This window comes from Cydia splendana, chromosome 7, assembly GCF_910591565.1.
Source record: "Cydia splendana chromosome 7, ilCydSple1.2, whole genome shotgun sequence".
NCBI classification, from domain to species: domain Eukaryota; kingdom Metazoa; phylum Arthropoda; class Insecta; order Lepidoptera; family Tortricidae; genus Cydia; species Cydia splendana.
The window spans coordinates 21,346,051-21,365,755 of record NC_085966.1 but is presented as its reverse complement, the minus strand read 5'-3'; the positions used below and the strand labels follow the sequence as shown (position 1 = coordinate 21,365,755).

Below are 19,705 nucleotides of genomic sequence, written 5' to 3'. Positions count from 1 at the left end.
TATTAACCTAGGTGTTCTAAGATTTATTTTTTAAATAATTTTAGGACCAAGTCCGTGGCCAAAATATTCCAAATGCACATCACTAATTTTGACCCACTTCTAGACGAAAGACCACTTTCGTTTTGACAACATTCGGAACTGTACACCAAGATCTTTCATAAAACACCTTCAGAACCCACTTCGCGAGCTTACTGTAGCTGCATCAGCTGAAAGAAAGTTATCGGCGGAACCATATTATAGCCTTTATTAATTCAGAAAAAAAAAACATATGAATCATACATGATTTGTGAATGTAAATTAAGAGCTTTTTCATAAAGCTTTCAGAATTTTTTTAACCTAGGTGTTCTAAGATTTATTTTTTAAATAATTTTAGGACCAAGTCCGTGGCCAAAATATTCCAAATGCACATCACTAATTTTGACCCACTTCTAGACGAAAGACCACATTCATTTTGACAACAACCGGAACTGTACACCAAGATCTTTCATAAAACACTTTCAGAACCCACTTTCCGAGCTAACTGTAGCTGCTTCAGCTGAATGAAAGTTATCAACATTCCGTGACCAAAATAAAATATTATAATTGAACATCACTAATTTTGACCCACTTATAGACGAAAGACCACTTTCATTTTGACAACAACCGGAACTGTACACCAAGATCTTTCATAAAACACCTTCAAAACCCACTTCGCGAGCTAACTGTAGCTGCATCAGCTGAAATGATGTTAGCGGCGGAAAGATTTTGTTAACTCATTTTCAACAAAACAAAATTACATAACTTACATAAACTGATAATTTACATAAAGAGCTTTTATTTTGACCTCTCAGAATCCACCAATCTAGGTATTCTTAGTATTTTTTTAAAATAATTAATTGCAGAGTCAATTGCTGAAATATCTCAAATCAACATAACTAATTTTGACCCACTTCTAGACAAAGACCACTTTCGTTTTGACAACATTCGGAACTGTACACCAAGATCTTTCATAAAATACCTTCAGAACCCACTTCGCGAGCTTACTGTAGTTGCATCAGCTGAAAGAAAGTTATCGGCGGAACCATATTATATCCTTTATTAATTCAGAAAAAAAAAACCTTTGAATCATACATGATATGTGAATGTAAATCAAGAGCTTTTTCATAAAGCTTTCAGAATCTATTAACCTAGGTGTTCTAAGATTTATTTTTTAAATAATTTATGACCAAGTCCATGGCCAAAATATTCCAAATGCACATCACTAATTTTGACCCACTTCTAGACGAAAGACCACTTTCATTTTGACAACAACCGGAACTGTACACCAAGATCTTTCAAAAAACACCTTCAGAACCCACTTCGCGAGCTTACTGTAGTTGCATCAGCTGAAAGAATGTTATCGGCGGAACCATATTATAGCCTTTATTAATTCAGAAAAAAAAACCTTTGAATCTTACATGATTTGTGAATGTAAATCAAGAGCTTTTTCATAAAGCTTTCAGAATCTATTGTTCTAGGTGTTCTAAGATTTATTTTTTAAATAATTTATGACCAAGTCCGTGGCCAAAATATTCCAAATGCACATCACTAATTTTGACCCACTTCTAGACGAAAGACCACTTTTATTTTGACATCATCCGGAACTGTACACCAAGATCTTTCATAAAAGGCCTTCACAACCCACTTCGCGAGCTTACCGTAGTTGCATCAGCTGAAAGAAAGTTATCGGCGGAACAATATTAATTATAAGAACACCTAGGTTCTTGATTTATATTCACAAATTATGTGAGATTCAAAGTTATTTTCCTTTTCTGAATTTAAAAAGGAAATCGTTCCGCCGCTGCTAACTTTATTTCAGCTAATGCAGCTACAGTTAGCTCTCTAAGTGGGTTCTGAAGGCGTTTTATGAAAGATCTTGGTGTACAGTTTAGGATGATGTCAAAATGAAAGTGGTCATTCATCTAGAAGTGGGTAAAAATTAGTGATGTGTATTTTGAATATTTTGGCCACGGAGTTAGCCACAAATAATTTAAATAATATCTGTGTCATCACACAAATAAATGCCCTTACTGGGATTCGAACCCAGGACCATCGGCTTCTCAGGCAGGGTCGCTACCCACTAGGCCAGACAGGTCGTCTACGAAACACAATAAAATATCAATTAATCGTAGACTTAAGTTTTATGTGAAAATTACCCAGCGTAACATGGGAACTGTAAAATTCGATTTATAATACATACTAAAAATATTTTTAATAAAATAAAAAAAATGATCAAACGTAGACTTAAGTTTAAAAAGAAAATTAAGCAGCCAAACATGGGAACATCAAAATTCGTTATATAATTATAAAATTAGTACATTTGTACTTAACAAAAACAAAAAGAAAACAAAAAATACAAAAAAACACAAAAAAAAAACAACTAAAGCAATAAAATAAATGGATTTGGTCATAAATTATTCTTCTTCTTCCTCGCGTTAGCCCGGCATTCTGCCACGGCTCATGGGAGAAAATTATTAAAAAAAAAAATTATAAGAACACCTAGGTTCTAAAACTAACTATGAATTAAAGATTTAAAAACTAAACTAAAATTAAAATAAACCTACTTAAAAATTTAACTAATGCTTATAATATTATATACAAACTAAAATATACTAATAAAATATATGAAAATAAAAAGAAGTTATAAAGAGAATAGGAATACCCCTTCTAGAACCTCCGCCTGCGGCATTGAGCCCATAACGCTGGCTGCGTTACCTCTCTGTATTGCCAGCAATATGCGCTGGGAGAGGTAAGCGCCAGCCCTGTGGTCTCCCGAAGCGTCGACCAGCCGTGTCGACAGGTCCCCCATGAAAGTTTTCATGTCCGCCGACCAAGGACCCATTGTTTCCACTGCAAGCGCGGCAAACTCATAATCTTGCAGTACAGATGAGTATTTGCGGCGCTTGAGTAGTTGGGCCTGGTCGGCAGCAGCGCCAGCCTGTGCCCGGGTAGCCTGGATGTGGGACTGCGCAAAGGTGTCTACGCATGTAGCGTCCCACAGCAAAGGCCTACCCAGTCTCCACGGCACCAGTGTGGCTCCGTCCGGTCGCTTACCATCGTCTCTCGCCATGCCTGAGGGTTCTAAAGTAGCAGGCACAGAAATGGTAGCAAGCGACCGCCGGACCAAATTATTAATGGTGCCGTGGCGATATAAACGGCCGGCGCTTTTGATGCAAGAGAGGCCATGTCGACCTAGCTGGTCCACGTCCTTGCCGCAAGCACAGGTGTGGGCGGAGCATATTTTGGCCCCAATGCGCAGGCAAACTGATATTCTAAGCGTGTTTTTTTTCTAAAACAGTACCAATATTGCGAGACGGTAAGGCGTTCAGCCAGTGACCCGATTCGTAACTAGAGACAGCTAGTAGGCGGGCGCGATCTGAGTCGTCCGGACTATTTTGTATGAGAGACGCGTGAGTAGCTTCAAGGCCGGGGGTATCCCAGGCTCTCTGGACATGTTTTGTGGCCGGGGCGGTCACCCCTGGGCACGTGCCACACCAAGCGGTCTCAGCCTCCGCCAAGCTCGCTATCTCAGCGCCGGAAATCTGAGGGAGATTTAAGATTTTACCGACGAGAGACAGCGAACAGTAAACGGAAGACATGAAGGCAGGCAACGCTACGCTGGTCGAGGAGCGAACACCCAGGCCACCAAATCGAACAGGGAGAACCGCCTGGGTCCATGATCTGAGGTCAAAATAAACATTTAAAATTTTAGATAGAGAGGTTGTTGGAGACTGCTGTCAATTGATGAAAGTATGGCGGGGTATTTCCATATCGGACAGGATCGAAGTAAATACATAAATTTTGGAGTGAAAAGGCAAAAACGGATGATGTAAAGGGCCATGTGGGGATTAATTTCGAATAACAGATTGGATGTACAGTTAAACAGATTTAATTTGCAATTAATAACAGGGTTGATGGCTTCGTCGAAAATTGGTGAACCTAGAAGCGTAAGAGATGAATTGGAATGAACAGAGAGGTTGGGCAGGATGGCGTTAAAGTTTGTAAGTATTTCGGATTTTCTTTCTGATGGAAGGTGATTAGGTATGAAAATTTCACATTTTGTAAAATTTAAAGAGAGGTCTATGTCTAAAAACTTGTCAATTATAAATTTTAAATCCTGTAGGACTGTAGCGGCGTCTCCGCCGAGGGAGCCGTCGTCTAGATACCAAAGATTATATTTAGAATTTAAATTTGAAATTATCGGCTGAATTGCTAGACTGAAAATCGCAGGTCCAAGGGGGTCACCTTGTTGACAACCTGTGCTTGACAGAATGGTTCTATCACCAAAGAGTAGTTTCGGGGATCCTATCTCGTCGCATAATAATTGATTGTCATAATGTAATGTTACGCATAAAACTCTTTTCGCATATTTTTTCTCCAACTGAAACAGAAAGTATTTTCGAAAATATTTTGCATAGGTTGTGTAGAATAGGGTAGGTTAGGTTAGGTTTGTGTTATAATTTTTCAGAAATGTTAATATTTTCAGTACAATAACAATTATGCGAAATGAGTTTTATGCCTAACATTACATTAGGACAATCAATTATTATGCGACCCAATATGGACCCGTTTATTAGGCCGGTCAGCTCTTTAAGTAAGGCTGATCCCGAGTCTCCAGAAGGGACACCAATGAGTTCTTTTAGGTGTTGGGGGGAAAGACCATCCAGACCGCCTGCAGATCCATTGGGGAACAAAAGGATTGATTGTTGTACTGCGTCCTCTGTAACGGTTAGTCCTATATTGTCCTGAGTAGGGGGATCTGGTAGCGGGGTGGGAGCTAGGGGAACCGGATGTTTATCACTGAGGGCGGCAAAGGTTTCTGGTGAATGCGTCGCCAAGTCGTCATTTGAGAAGAGGATTCGAGCCGCTCCGCTTATGTTCCCTTCTGAAATTTTGTTTTCTATTGATTTGATTTTTGAGTATGACCGAGGGTTACTAATAAAAACTGTGTGATTTAGTTGACTGGGGGGAGGTAAATTGTAAGAATTGTTTTTCAGTTGGGTCGTTAAGGAGGTTTTCTTAGATTTTTAAGCGTGTAAAACGGAATAAGAAAAAGTGAGCAGGCGCTCCCAAGCTTGGGGAGAATTCTCCGTGACGACCTTGGCGACGCATTCCGAAAGAGAGTTAGCTACAGCTCTGCGGGTGCCACGGGGTATTCTCTTTATAACTGTGACATGTCTTTTTAGGGCTCCTAACCTATCTGCAAGAAAAGGAGAGCTATTGGAATTGCCTACTGTTGACGGTGTAGGCTGCGAAGCGCTAGGCAGCGGGGGATTAAAGGGAATACGCGTTCCATGTCGACGAGCCGTGTGGATTGCGAGTCCCCTCTCTCCCTTATAAAGCTTGTTATCTAAACAAACAGGGCATTCCAATAGCTCCACTGAAGAAATGCTGGGCTGTGTAGACATTCGATATAGGGGGATAAAAAGTAATAACTTACCTAGAAATAAATACAATAAAAAACTAAAAAAGGTGCAGCAACGGCGCTACAAGACGCTGGCGCTATTTTACACGAACGCACGGCAAAAAGTATTAGAAGCACATATTTTGGTTTGGCAACCAAACACTGATTAAAATATGAAAATACACTGATAAATATGAAAAAAGTAAACAAAACCAATGTTGATGACAGTTACGTTTCAAAAAGATCGTCACTGCGCATGTTGTGTTAGGGCATCGTCTTGGCGACGGCCAATAAAACGGAGATACGTGACGGTGCGAGCCTGCACGATGTGTGTGGCATTGGCTGAGGCACTGGGTGGATGAAGGCAATATGTCACTCCTGTCAGCAAGCGCTGCCAAGGGGATATTCACAGATTGTGTCGGGAGGGGAGTCCTCCGTATGCTGCCCACACTTGCAGAACCTCACAGCGACCTCTAGTTTATTTGTAACATGTTTAAGATGCGTGAAAATTCATATTTCAATAGTTATTAATTTATAAAGAGACGAGACGACATTTGTGCTTGTTGCTACGATACGAAATAATTTACATTACATTATCAAATAAATTCAAAAATACAATTAAAATTGACTGAATAAGTAATATGTATTATATACCCTAGGTTCTTGATTTATATTCACAAATCATGTGAGATTCAAAGTTATTTTCCTTTTCTGAATTTAAAAAGGAAATCGTTCCGCCGCCGCTAACATTATTTCAGCTGATGCAGCTACAGTTAGCTCTCTAAGTGGGTACTGAAGGCGTTTTATGAAAGATCTTGGTGTACAGCTTAGAATGATGTCAAAATGAAAGTGGTCATTCATCTAGAAGTAGGTCAAAATTATTGATATGCATTTTGAATATTTTGGCCACGGACATGGTCCTAAATTATTTAAAAAATAAATCTTAAACACCTAGAACAATACATTCTGAAAGCTTTATGAAAAAGCTCTCACAAAAGATGTAAGATAGTAATTTATTTTTATTTTTCTGACTTCATAAAGGAAATAGTTCCGCCGCTAACTTTATTTCAGCTGACGCAGCTACAGTTAGCTCTCTAACTGCTAAAATAAAAGCTCTCGATGTAAATTATCAGTTTATGTCTCGGAGTAAATATCTATGGAGCGGCCATTAACAGGCGTTCCCCTCTGCAAAAAGATCGCGGCCGCCGGTCAAGGAGGTTATATAAAACTAGTTGCCACACGTCATACGCCATTCAGCAAACGTCAGTCTAAGCGGAATGATAGGAGCCGAAAATGCCGAATTGCAGCGTTTTCTCGTGCAAAATGAGATCGGAAACGTCTAGTCTACAAAAAGAACACGTTTCTTATCATATGTAAGTACTATTACATCTAAATATTATCAAATAGTGCATTAACTTTGCAAATAACTAAAAAACATTGTCAATCTGACAGTGATACCAGTGATATGATATTAGATCTATTTTAGGGTAATTCTAAAGAAGACTTTCTAAATATTCATTAGGTACGAGTATAATGCGACTACCACAATCCATCACAATCTGGGGGTCCGCCGCGGAACAAGAAAATTTAAATTTCGTTATCTAACCTCTCTATCACTATTGCATATTTGAGCGATAAAGAGAAAAGAGAAAATTTACTAGCTAGCTTAGTGCTACACTCTGGCGGCAGAACATTGCAGTAATATGCCCTATTTGCGTTGCTTTTTGTTATAATAATAATAATAATGTGTTACATAAATTATATGTGACGTCCCACGGGTAAAGGTACCTTATGGCGGCCGGCGCTTACGTCGCATGGCGCCGCAATAATATTGGAGCGGTGTTAATAATAGCGTAAGCGCCAACCCCCATAAGGTACCTTTACCCGTGGGACGTCACATATAATTTATGTAACACATTATTTTTATATAACACCTTAGTTTCATATCAACCTAATCTATTTAATCAAATAAATAGATCTATAAGAATAAAGAAAAGGGGGACGGGGGATCAAAAAGTAGTCGAAAACATCTCCCGTGGTTTGTGCACAACCCCTAAATAACGTAAAATTACCGATAGACTCTTTTTTTTTAATTCATTTTTCCTTTAGTTTCTACATATAGCTGGTCAAGCAGATCTTGTCAGTAGAAAAAGGCGGCAAATTTGAAAAATGTAGGCGGGAAGGGATATCGTCCCATAGAAAATTTGAATTTCGCGCCTTTTTTACTGACAAGATTTGCTTGACCAGCTATATATTTTTGTTTAACATGTCAAATATTTTATTAATTTAAGGTATTTACGGCTGTCACTTTCCATAAATAGGCACTTTTAATTTATTACTCTGGTATCACCGTACCAATATTAGTGATGGGACACCATAAAAACCAATATCGGTAAAATCGATATAAACATAATGAATAATATACAGATGGTCATGATGCCTAGCGAACACCAGCCATATCGTACAAACCTCAAGGAGCGATATTCCTAGGCAGATGATGATCTGCCTAGTGACCACCAGCCATATCGTGCTAACTTCAAGGTGTGATATTCCTAAGCAGATCGTGAAACGCCGGCATGTCATGATCTGACTAGTGACCACCAGCCATACCGTTCAAACCTCAACATTTAGGCATATCGAATAAGTAGGATGTCCTAATTTTAGCAAATGATAACCATTGAAATGGCTTGACAGCCTACTTATAGTACGTGTTTGGGTAGCGTATGATTTTAGTACCTACCTAGTACCTACGCATTCTGCTCCAAATGCCACATAGAATGCAGCACTAGCCGTGGCAAAAAATGCAAAAGGCAGATTATTAAATGGCGGCGTTTCATGATATGCCTAGGAATATCTCGATATGCCCGATTTTACGATCTACCGCCGATATATATACTAATTATCCCCTACTCAATATCCCTTAAATGACATCCTATGGCCGCGTTCCATCTCTGTCATCAGATCTGCATGCTCGATAGTATATTGCATTGCTTTCAGAAGTAAACCAACATGTAAAATATTAACTAATGAACTGATAATAAAAAATCATTCTATATCAGCTTGCAAGATTCGCCCTAAACAAATTGACAAACTATTAGAAATAACATCTAAATCATCATAAGTTAGTAAAATGCTGGTACAAAGACTTGATATTGTATTATTATTATAATTGATAAAATCAGAAATTAAAATTCATTGTCAATTTTATCGACAATATTATCGGCGCGTCCCTCGCACTATCTAGGTTTATTTAGAACTGACGTCATCTCGTTCACGGACAGGGTTGTCTGTGTTTGTTCTTGTACTTGTGTGAATATAGTTTTTGCTAGTGTTTGATAATTTTGTCGTGTGCGTGTGTAGCGACGCATGCTAAAAATGCATTAGTGTTAACATTATTTGTGTGCGTTACCTCGTCCCCCGCGCCAAAAACGACAGAATTTTTCAGATAGAAATTAGTGCGCGTCTCTACTCCATAGATATTTACTCCGAGGTTTATGTAAATGATGTAATTTTCTTTTGTTGAAAATGAGTTTACAAAATCGTTCCGCCGCTAACTTCATTTCAGCTGATGCAGCTACAGTTAGCTCGCGAAGTGGGTTCTGAAAGAGTTTTATGAAATATCTTGGTGTATAGTTCCGGTTGTTGTCAAAATAAAAGTGGTCTTTCGTCTAGAAGTGGGTCAAAATTAGTGACGTGCATTTGGAATATTTTGGCCACGGACTTGGTCAATAATTATTTAAAAAATAAACCTCAGACCACCTAGGTTAATAGATTCTGAAAGCTTTATGAAAAAGCTCTTGATTTACATTCACAAATCATGTATGATTCAAAGGTTTTTTTTTCTGAATTAATAAAGGATATAATATGGTTCCGCCGATAACTTTCTCTCAGCTGATGCAACTACAGTAAGCTCGCGAAGTGGGTTCTGAAGGTGTTTTATGAAAGATCTTGGTGTACAGTTCCGAATGTTGTCAAAACGAAAGTGGTCTTTCGTCTAGAAGTGGGTCAAAATTAGTTTTGTGTATTAGGAATATTTCAGCAATTTACTCTGCAATGAATTATTTAAAAAAAATACTTAGAATACCTAGATTGGTGGATTCTGAAAGGATAAAATAAAAGCTCTTCATGTAAATTATCAGTTTATTAAGTTATGTAATTTTCTTTTGTGGAAAATGAGTTTACAAAATCGTTCCGCCGCTAACTTCATTTCAGCTGATGCAGCTACAGTTAGCTCGCGAAGTGGGTTCTGAAGGTGTTTTATGAAAGATCTTGGTGTACAGTTCCGGTTGTTGTCAAAATAAAAGTGGTCTTTCGTCTAGAAGTGGGTCAAAATTAGTGATGTGCATTTGGAATATTTTGGCCACGGACTTGGTCATAAATTATTTGAAAAACAAATCTTAGAACACCTAAGTTAATAGATTCTGAAAGCTTTATGAAAAAGCTCTTGATTTACATTCACAAATCATGTATGATTGAAAGGTTTTTTTTCTGAATTAATAAAGGCTATAATATGGTTCCGCCGATAACTTTCTTTCAGCTGATGCAACTACAGTAAGCTCGCGAAGTGGGTTCTGAAGGTATTTTATGAAAGATCTTGGTGTACAGTTCCGAATGTTGTCAAAACGAAAGTGGTCTTTGTCTAGAAGTGGGTCAAAATTAGTTATGTTGATTTGAGATATTTCAGCAATTGACTCTGCAATTAATTATTTTAAAAAAATACTAAGAATACCTAGATTGGTGGATTCTGAGAGGTCAAAATAAAAGCTCTTTATGTAAATTATCAGTTTATGTAAGTTATGTAATTTTGTTTTGTTGAAAATGAGTTAACAAAATCTTTCCGCCGCTAACATCATTTCAGCTGATGCAGCTACAGTTAGCTCGCGAAGTGGGTTTTGAAGGTGTTTTATGAAAGATCTTGGTGTACAGTTCCGGTTGTTGTCAAAATGAAAGTGGTCTTTCGTCTATAAGTGGGTCAAAATTAGTGATGTTCAATTATAATATTTTATTTTGGTCACGGAATGTTGATAACTTTCATTCAGCTGAAGCAGCTACAGTTAGCTCGGAAAGTGGGTTCTGAAAGTGTTTTATGAAAGATCTTGGTGTACAGTTCCGGTTGTTGTCAAAATGAATGTGGTCTTTCGTCTAGAAGTGGGTCAAAATTAGTGATGTGCATTTGGAATATTTTGGCCACGGACTTGGTCCTAAAATTATTTAAAAAATAAATCTTAGAACACCTAGGTTAAAAAAATTCTGAAAGCTTTATGAAAAAGCTCTTAATTTACATTCACAAATCATGTATGATTCATATGTTTTTTTTTTCTGAATTAATAAAGGCTATAATATGGTTCCGCCGATAACTTTCTTTCAGCTGATGCAGCTACAGTAAGCTCGCGAAGTGGGTTCTGAAGGTATTTTATGAAAGATCTTGGTGTACAGTTCCGAATGTTGTCAAAACGAAAGTGGTCTTTGTCTAGAAGTGGGTCAAAATTAGTTATGTTGATTTGAGATATTTCAGCAATTGACTCTGCAATTAATTATTTTAAAAAAATACTAAGAATACCTAGATTGGTGGATTCTGAGAGGTCAAAATAAAAGCTCTTTATGTAAATTATCAGTTTATGTAAGTTATGTAATTTTGTTTTGTTGAAAATGAGTTAACAAAATCTTTCCGCCGCTAACATCATTTCAGCTGATGCAGCTACAGTTAGCTCGCGAAGTGGGTTTTGAAGGTGTTTTATGAAAGATCTTGGTGTACAGTTCCGGTTGTTGTCAAAATGAAAGTGGTCTTTCGTCTATAAGTGGGTCAAAATTAGTGATGTTCAATTATAATATTTTATTTTGGTCACGGAATGTTGATAACTTTCATTCAGCTGAAGCAGCTACAGTTAGCTCGGAAAGTGGGTTCTGAAAGTGTTTTATGAAAGATCTTGGTGTACAGTTCCGGTTGTTGTCAAAATGAATGTGGTCTTTCGTCTAGAAGTGGGTCAAAATTAGTGATGTTCATTTATACTATTTTGGTCACGGATTTGGTCATAAATAATTTGTAAAATAAATCTTAGAACACCCAGGTGAATAGATTCTGAATGCTTTATGAAAAAGCTCTTGATTTACATTCACAAATCATGTAACATTCAGTTTTTTTTTCTGAATTAACAAAGGATATAATATTGTTCCGCCGATAACTTTCTTTCAGCTGATGCAACTACAGTATGCTCGCGAAGTGGGTTCTGAAATCGTTTTATGAAATATCTTGGTGTACAGTTCCGGTTGTTGTCAAAATGAAAGTGGTCTTTCGTCTAGAAGTGGGTCAAAATTAGTGATGTGCATTTGGAATATTTTGGCCATAGACTTGGTCATAAATTATTTAAAAAATAAATCTTAGAACACCTAGGTTAATAAATTCTGAAAGCTTTATGAAAAAGCTCTTAATTTACATTCAGAAATCATGTATGATTCAAAGGTTTTTTTTCTGAATTAATAAAGGATATAATATGGTTCCGCCGATAACTTTCTTTCAGCTGATGCAACTACAGTAAGCTCGTGAAGTGGGTTCTGAAGGTGTTTTATGAAAGATCTTGGTGTACAGTTCCGAATGTTGTCAAAATGAAAGTGGTCTTTCGTCCAGAAGTGGGTCAAAATTAGTTATGTGTATTTGGAATATTTCAGCAATTGACTCTGCAATGAATTATTTAAAAAAAATACTTAGAATACCTAGATTGGTGGATTATGAAAGCTTAAAATAAAAGCTGTCGATATAAATTTTCAGTTTATGTAAGTTAATAAATTTTCTTTTGTTGAAATGGGTTTACAAAATCGTTCCGCCGCTAACTTTATTTTATCTAATGCAGCTACAGTTATTTCGCTAAGTGGGTTCTGAAAGGGTTTTATGAAAGATTCTGATGTGCAGTTTCTGATGATGTCAGTTAGACAGTGGTCTTCTGCCCGGAAGTTGGTCAAATTGATAAATATATGTCTAGAATCTTTAGAGCACTGACTATTATCAATCGTTAAATCTTTGATTATCAAAGAAAGTAAGTTTTTTTAACAGAAAAATGCAAGCTTTTGTCAATAGCTTTTACAAATAATAGACTTGAAGCGTGTTGTAGGCTAGAAAGTAGGATTTTCTTTGTTTGTTAAGCACAAAATTCTACGACCAGTCACGATGCATGTTTTTCAGCTACATAGTAAAATTTATGATGAAATGTTCTTAATAGAATTGATGACATTCAACTTTTCCTCAAACTAATGTACTTACGCTCTTTTTAACGACGAATAAAAACATTGAAAATCTCGACTTCTTAATTTGGTCGGGTTATTGTTCGCCGATAACTTTGGCCGATAACTTCACACCGGTCCAGCATCCTTGGTACAATGCCTCAAGGGCCTATTTTAGATTTAAGCTAGTTATTAATTTCGTTTAGTAGTACCACTGTATATATACTGTATACAAAAAAAAATGATTATTAATGGGTAACTTTTATCGGTTGGGATGGAAAATTTTATAGTATTTTATGCAACAGTTTTATAAGAGGGGTCAAAAAATGTGAGTGGCGTGGGTAACAATGTGAGCCGAAGGCGAACATTGTTAATAAATACGCCATGAGCATTTTTTTACTATTTATACAACGTTGCATACAATGCTTTTTCTATGAGTAGGCAATATTAAATAAAATACAAAAAAATATAAACAAAATTTTATTTATGAAAATGTCAATGTAAATTTTGGATAGTAGGTATTACTATATGTATGTAGCTCTTGTCTGCGACAAGCACCCATAATACCAAATATTATTGCAACCTGTAACAAGAAAAAGAAGAATTAAATAATATTCAGTTTCAATGCAAAAATATAAAATGTACATAAATATAGCTCGTTGTACTGTGTACCCTAAATCAATTTTTTTTGTAACATATACCAACCTTGCTTAAAAGATAGATCTGATCCGGTGCTTCCAATTAGTCTTTGAAAATACGCCAATGAGACGTTTTTAGAGAATGACGAAGTTTTGTGCTCCAATCTCCACGCCATGAACTTCTCATAAGATTTGTCGTATAGGTGCTGCGATTTAGTACTTAGGCAACAAATTTTCGGTTGCTGCTTGTGCTGCAGCGGATATTTCTTCAGGTGTAGTAAAAATATATTCCTCTTTGTCCATTTTCAACACTTTTTATGAACGCAAAACAAATAGTAACGCAAAATACTCAAATACATAAATATTATAGGACATGTTTTACACAAATTGACTAAGCCCCACGGTAAGCTCAAGAAGGCTTGTGTTGTGGGTACTCAGACAACGATATATTCTATAATATATAAATACTTAAATACATAGAAAACAACCATGACTCAGGAACAAATATCTGTATCATCATACAAATAAATGCCCTTACCAGGATTCGAACCCGGGACCATCGGCTTCATAGGCAGGGTCACTACCCACTAGGCCAGACCGGTCGTCAAAAGAACAAGAAATTACCGGGAAAGGCGGGAAACGAGAAACAAACGAGTAATGTCTATGGTTATGTTTTTTTAAAGCCGTTACACACTACCGCACCGCACCAGGGTCGTGGTGCTGTAGGGTATAAAAGTATTTTTTATTATGTTGGTAGCAATGAACTCAGTACAAATTTGTTTCTTTTTTAATAAAAACCGATTCAATCGTTTGTCACGTTGGTAGCAATGTACCGGTATGTGGCACCTGTACGGTTACCATCAGTTTCTCACTGACATAAACGCCATCGAGAACGTAATTTACTTTCTATACATCCCGTTTGCACTAATATGCGAGTGCGAGCGAGATGTATAGAAAGTAAATTACGTTCTCGACGGCGTTTACGTCAGTGACAAACTGACGGTAACCGTACTGCTATCCCTGCACTAGCTTACCGTATCGTAATGTCTCTAAAACGACACAAGTGCTTTTTTGGGCAATAGATTATAGACTTTTAAGGAGTATTAATAATGTATGCCCTTATATGTTCGTTCGTGACTATGTAAATGACAGATAAAAGTACACGAGTAGAAAAACACATTTACAGTACAATATTGTGCTACTTTACCGCACTAGTGCGATAATTGGCACATTACGTAACTATGAAAAAATTTTAATTGTTATGTACTGTAAAACGTTAGACAAATACATGTGCGAATTGGTAGTTTGCAAATTGTGTCAATTTAAAACACTCCCATCTGTCGTGTTTTAATTTATCGCCACTCATTGCATATTTCCTATTTTTCGCACTTGTATTGTACTGTACTAAATTAAGAACAAATACCATGAAAAACACACGGAAACTAGAATATAGTTGCGGGCAGACTCTAGCAAAGACTTTAAATTGGTAAAGTTGGCTTGATAGGAAAAATCATGAAAAAATAATGACTATAGGTACCTACCTAATTGTAATTTATTTTCAGTTATAGTTATATAATTATTCTGCACACCATAGTAATATCATCATCATCATCATTTCAGCCTATATACGTCCCACTGCTGGGCACAGGCCTCCTCTCATGCGCAAGAGGGCTTGGGCTATAGTCCCAACGCTAGCCCAATGTAATATAATACCTTATATAACACTGTAAAGAAGTGGCTCCGGTTTAAATAAAATAATAATCAGAGATTTTGATATTGGCAAGGTGCGAAGTCGGAAGAAGAAGAAAAAAATAGCTGATTGTCATTAAGCACACGAATCTAAAGGGGCCCACAGATTACCAGTTCGCCGGACGACATCAGCCTGTCAGTTGTTCGGAGCTGTCAAATTTTGCGTTTAACTGACAGGCCGATATTGTCTGGCGGACTGGTAAGGGATTTTGATATTGGCAAGGTGCGAAGTCGGAAGAGGGAGATTTAGAACTGATTGTCATAAACACACGTAATCTTATGGAATGTCAAACACTAATGCTAGCGGCCGTTGGAACTAATTGTACTCCAAAAGATTTTAACGTAGAAAAGCTGACAAAATGAGGGCAGTACCAGTTGTGCACCTAGCGAATAAGGACACAGATCGCTGTGTAACTTACGTTTCCTGCATTGTCGTTTGTACATACTCTGTCCTCTGCCTCAATAACAAACGCAGTAAATACAAAAAAGCATAATATTAATCTAATCATGACCTCCTTTATAAAAATTACAAAAACAATTTATGGATTTTAATTAAACTCTGATTGAACCGCAGCAGAAAATATCTTATAAACTATTGCCGTTAACTTAGTAAGTACGCAGAATAATTGCAAAAATGTATTTCTGAAATTAAATTAAACTGATACGACTCGTAGAATTCAAATTAAAAAATAAATTAATGGCTTTTGGGTATTATTGCGAATAAACCTTATCTTTGATTAATTGCCAACTTATAATTATTGGACAGGTTAGTTCGAGTTAGACATATACATAATATACCTACATTTATTCATAATATTTAAAATATTACACGTCAAGCAATATTCAGTTCTAATATAACATTAAAATTTAATAAAATATTAGGATTAAATTATTCAATTGAATACATCACATAGTTATTATTAAATCCCATTTATTAATAAAGATAAAATGTATTTCATTGAATTAAATAGTTCCTTAAATATTATTATTGTAAGTAACTAGCTCTAACATTTTTTACAACACTTCAAATTGTTCGGTAGGTCAAAAAAATATTTGATGTCATAGAAAGAGTAGTCTAAAATCCATTTTCTTAATTTTTTTAAATAATATTTGGATACATTTCTTTGGTTACATAACACCATTAATTGGTTGAGATTTTTTAACAATTCGAATCAAATACAGTGTAGTATTTCCGGTTCGAACTAACGCGTGCAATTGTAGTTTTTATTTCGAATTTTTATGTTTTATTCAAGGGCAAATTATATAAAAATTTCACTCAGAAACTTAAAAAGTTAAAGGCTAGGAAAAAATATGTTTGATTTCCATTTATTTTCAATTGTATATGGTTACCATGCATACCATAGCAGTATAATTTAAGAGAGTCGTAGAGAGGCGAAACACGTGTGTTGTGTTTTTGGTGGTGGTTTGTTATATTTATTTGCGTATTTATTTTTGCGGTGGGAGGGTGGGAACATTAATTGCATGTAAAACATACGTAACTAAGTATAACGGATTTGTATAACACATTTAAGTTAAATAACCGCTTCTATTGTGATTTTTAGGTGAAGACATAAGGGTAGACGCCCGGAACGACAGGAGAAAATAGAGGTTGTGTGCAAACAAATCTACGGGGAATGATATTTGCTTTTGGATCAATTCAAGGACTTGCTTATGGTGTTATTAGAATAATTATGTGTCTCTTGTAGATTGTGATCAACGTATATCAGTATTCAGAGTGAACAATGATCCGAGGGAATTGTTGATGTCTAATAGTTCAAGAAACCAGATGGATAATCACGTGAAAACCAGCAAAGAGTTATCGTCATCTCACCAACTTCCAGGCCTCGTATAGGTAAAATATGTAGTATATTCACATATCGCTTTCCAGTATCAGTAAAGGCATCAGCTAATTCGACAGGTTACGGGTGAGCTTGATGACAGGGTTAGCACTGATTGACCAGCACGTTATCTTTTCGTGGATTAGAAAAACCGGGCAAGTGCGAGTCGGACTCGCGCACGAAGGGTTCCGTACCATAATGCAAAAAAAAAACAAAAAAAAAGCAAAAAAAAAACGGTCACCCATCCAAATACTGACCACTCCCGACGTTGCTTAACTTTGGTCAAAATTCACGTTTGTTGTATGGGAGCCCCATTTAAATCTTTATTTTATTCTGTTTTTAGTATTTGTTGTTATAGCGGCAACAGAAATACATCATCTGTGAAAATTTCAACTGTCTAGCTATCACGGTTCGTGAGATACAGCCTGGTGACAGACGGACGGACGGACGGACGGACGGACGGACGGACGGACGGACAGCGAAGTCTTAGTAATAGGGTCCCGTTTTACCCTTTGGGTACGGAACCCTAAAAATGATATTCTTGTATTAATTATTTTTAGTGTCAAATAATAGCTAATGGGTAATGTATCTAATAAGTAGTGTCCGACCGAAGGTTCGGTTTCGGTTTCGGTTTCGGCCAGTTTCGGCCAAAAAATTATGTTTCGGCTGTAGTTTCGGTTTCGGCCAAAAAACGGCCGAACCTTTCGGCCGGGCCGAAACTTACGAAATAGTACTTCGGACAAAGACCAAAAGTTAGGGAATAAGTAGGACAACAATATTAATACCTGCATATACTGATTCATGTATAGGTACAGAAATTAATTGGTTTATTATAAAACACACTAATGAGGGCGCCATTGGACGGTCGACGCAGTTTTAAGAGGCTGTCAACACCTATAACGCGCACACTGTCTAATTGTATCGGAGTGAACGAGATAGCACTGTCGCACGTAGCCGTTGTCAGAGTATCAGTTCGGCCCGAGTCGAACGATGTATTTTTCGCTCTTATTCACTTACTTATTCAGTCATTTTCTTATCTACCTCTAATGGCAAATTTTAAGCGAGGCTAAAGGCTACGCTCAACTAGTGCCGCAAAGTTGATTTTCTCATTAGTTAATATTTTGCGAGGCTGAACAGTTGACTATTGATTAAAACGAAGAAAAATGCTCGACGTTAGCCTCACTTTTTACCTCATATTACCATTGGTTTGTGTTCCACATGTCCTCTACTTCAGCTTAGCCTTTGGCCTCGCTGCGCCATGCTCGGCCTGTGGTCTCGCTTTTTAATACAATGGACAATGGTTGGAGTCTGTGCTCAACTACTTATCCTGAAGCCTGAAGCACGGCTTTGACTTCGCATGAAAGTTCGCCTCACTGGGGCACTTCGGACTTTTATGCCCAGGTGAAGATCGGTACCCGGCCTTGCGATATTGTTAACAAAAAATTTCGCGCTCGCTGCGCTCGCGTTTTTTTGTTGACCATGTATCTACATGTTAGCTTGACTGGTGAATGAATAGAGTTAGACCAAGAAAATTCTTCCATGATTTTGATAGCATACGCAGTGCAACTATTAGTGCAAATGTTATTTATACGTCATAATTTCATAGAAGTTTTGACGTTTAAAATAACACTTGCACTGCGTGTGTTATCAAAATCGTTGCAGAATTATCTTGGTTTAACTCTAGTAAATTTTCTTAAAAAACTGCTTAAGTAACATCAATTTCAAGGACATTGGGTGTTGACAGCGCCATAATATGTGTGTAAAAGCGGTTTTATGACATTTTTTCAACGATTTTAACAAGTCTACAAAAGTTTCGGTTTCGGTTTCGGTTTCGGCCGAAACTAGAGCCAAAGCCGAACATTCGGTTTCGGTTTCGGTTTCGGCGAAAAAACATGTTTCGGTCGGACACTACTAATAAGCGAAGGATTCACTAGCAAAATTTCAAATAGAAGTATAATTTTAGAAATATTGACGAAAAACTTCAAAACCCGCGCGAATACGTAAGGTACTGTTGCTCGACGCGTTCCCAGTACATGTCATCTTGAAAGTTAAAGCCATTTTCAATGAGGTGACAGCAAGGAGTCATCTATTGGGCATTAGCATGTCGAGCTAGTGTTCCACCACCTTAATCTTCTGTGCAAATTTCACGCGGTGCGCCTAATCTAATTTCTATTCTTTCTAATAGGGGATATTACTGCAATGTTCTGCCGCCAGAGTGCAGCACTACCGACTCAGTAAATTCATAGACTAACGTATACATACTGTAGCTTAAACTGTTTTTTTGACAAGTTTTCACAGACAATAAAATATGACATTGATGCATCAAGGCGGTTTGTTAACAAGGGCCTACCGGTAAACGCGAAAATCGAAATTTAGTTATCTGCCTCTTTATCGCTCGAATATGCAAGAGTGATAGAGAGATTAGATAACGAAATTTCGATCTTCTTGTTTCGCGGTAGGCCATGTGTCAATGTGGTTTGTTTACTGTATGTGCCACAAAGGTGCCACCTACGGAGAGCTTTGCCTAATATTCCCTATTTCCTGGCTTTACGCCCCCTCGTTATGGCGACGCGCCCCGGTTTCGCACGGGTAGTAAAGCGTAATATTTTATATACTACCTACTCTAAATACCTTCTTTAGTCGCTGCAACTATCATCTGCAAAGCGAAGTGTTGGATGGCTTGGCCCGGACCCAGTTCTTGCTTGAGTCAACCTTAACGCGCAGTAAGCTAGTCCTACGGAACCCTTAAATCTGACAGTTTCTGAGTTTTCTGACAATATCACACTTTATAAAGTGAACCATTGTTTCACTATCACTGGATCTTTCCGTCGCCGATGACAAAA

The 19,705-nt window shown here is 37.2% G+C and overlaps 1 long non-coding RNA gene across 1 annotated transcript in view; it reads right to left on the bottom strand.

Annotated features, from left to right (window-relative positions):
• LOC134792435 (uncharacterized) overlaps positions 1-15,618 on the bottom strand; it is a 44,265-nt gene extending 28,647 nt beyond the window's left edge. Inside the window, exon 1 of the long non-coding RNA XR_010144419.1 lies at positions 15,444-15,618. This is a non-coding gene — a long non-coding RNA (uncharacterized LOC134792435). The remainder of the gene's footprint in view (positions 1-15,443) is intronic.
• Positions 15,619-19,705: the final 4,087 nt, after the last annotated feature.